Genomic DNA, 2337 nt, shown 5'->3' with positions numbered 1-2337 from the left:
ATCGATTAAATTTTTTTAATTAAAATCAAATTTTTCTTCCTGTATATGTAATTCTCTATCAGAGAAATTAAATTGCAAGAGTGTTATCTCTTGAAAACCTGTTGTAAAATCGATTAGATTTTTTTTAACTATGATCCCTCTCCAAAATTATCAACTTTTCTTCCTGTATATGTAATTTTATATATATATATTAGATGAAATATAAATTTGTTTCGTTTCACGAAACGAATGTCAGGGGAATTAAATTGCAAGAGTATCATTTCTTAAAAACCGATCGGTATATATATTTTGAAAGGGAGAGGGGGGAGGGAAACCTATAAGATCCGAGATGAGCAGTTTTATATATACCAAACGATATCAACGACATCCTGAATGGCTGGTCCATTCCCTCCATTCGTTTTCACTTCATGATCCCGTTCCAGCTTGTATTGACATCGGTTTCTATAGAATCGGGGCGCTTAATGCGCTTTCGATACTTCCGCCATATACCTGGCGCATCGGCATTGAATCCTCTCTCTAGAAAACGTTCAAATATTGTAGAGATACGCACCGAGATACCGGTGTTCCCAATTGTGTTACTACGTCAATTCATTTCCATCGGCAGAACCGTTCCTTCCATTTTATTATTATTATTATTTTTATATCGCAATAATCTTTTCTTTATCTCGTAATTAAAACTTAAATCCTTCTATTCGAATCTTCTTCGCGATATTCGCTCGTGTACACGATCAAAGATCCGAGAGAAAATTAAATCGATCGATCAAATTAATTGCGTAACAATTCACCATCTATTAGCGTCGCTCGATTGAACCTCGGAAATTGTCTCTTGAATCGAAGAGAAAAATTTTAAAATATCACTCTTCTATATGTAATATGATATACACATATATATATATAAAATTATATCAAAATTTAGCTGTCGCTGTGTTTTGTCACGGCGAATTTCGGCCGCGCGACGCATGGACGAGAAATTCCCAACGGCGCGATCGTAAATCAACGTATCTGGCAACGTATCAAGAGAGAGAGAGAGAGAGAGAGAGAGTTGCCTCTTCTAGCAGCGCCACATTATTTTCCGCGGTCAACCGAGTGTATAACACGAGTGCATGAAAGAGAAGTTGTTGTCCGTTTCTCCTCTGCGTTCGATACGCTTCGACGTGCGTAGTAAGTAATGGCCGATAATCATATATATACATATGTCTCCGGACCAATAATCCGATGTAAGTTGGAAGCTAAGCCTTTGTTCGATTACTTATTACGCGACCGTTGAACAATATCCAGATATATTCATCGTGCGACTTCGATTTTAAGACGTGTTAATATTAGACATATTATATATATATATATTAGAGTCGAAGCTCGAAGCGTGTTCTACCTATACCTGCACTATATATTATTCCTTGTATTCGTCTCGTCATTAATGTCGCTATTAAGGCGACCATTTAAAAACGCTTCGAATAAACGCGACGAAGAAGGAGAATAAGAAAGGATGGTCAATGTTCGGCCCAATGCACAAAAAAAGTTCTCTTCGATCTCTCGGTGTCGAAGCGTGTCGTTGGAGGCTCGTTTACGAGCTATACGTCCGTACGCGTACACGTGCGTACGTGTAATGGGAACGATACGTTTCCCCGACACGTAACACGAGCCCCTTTGCCCCGTTACATTATTTATCGCTTCGCGGTCGTTTGTATCGACACCGAATATCCGTCCTTGTCTCCTTTCGCGCGAACACGCCTCGTCGCCTCGTCGATTCGAACGGATTTGAAGTTGCCGCGAATATCGTACATCGGATGAAACGAATGACGTTGAATCGTATATTTTTTATCGAAAAAAATTATCACGTAATGTTTTATTTACCGATGTTTTCTCCTTCGATATCAATAATGAATCGGAAGAATAATAAATAAACGCCGTTATTATTATATATTATTCTTAGAAGAAACTAATTTCAGAGGAAAATATTTTTCAAGAAGAAACCATTCCGTTTTACCGTTCGCTCCCTTGGAATCTATCTACCTTTATCGATTCCATCCATGTATATACAAATTCACCTTCGGCCAACATTAGTCACCGACTCCCCCATCTCGACTAAAGGGTATCGCGAGAAAGACCATACCCTGAAAAGAAGAAGTCACCGAGAATGGTCCAAAGTTACCTATCCTCCTATCCATTCCACGTAAACACACACACACACTCCAAACTTCTTCTTTCAACGCGTTCTCTCCTCCCTCCCCTCTCTCGCATCCACAGCCGTCTCGGTGACAGTTACAAACGACGCGTTATCCGTCGTAAGGATTGCATTGCAGAGAGGGCGAGAATGGCACCTGCTCGCCACCCCTC

Source organism: Apis dorsata, unplaced genomic scaffold, assembly GCF_000469605.1.
Source record: "Apis dorsata unplaced genomic scaffold, Apis dorsata 1.3 scaffold_216, whole genome shotgun sequence".
Taxonomy (NCBI): domain Eukaryota; kingdom Metazoa; phylum Arthropoda; class Insecta; order Hymenoptera; family Apidae; genus Apis; species Apis dorsata.
The sequence above is the reverse complement of the archived record's forward strand: the minus strand, read 5'-3'. Positions refer to the sequence as shown.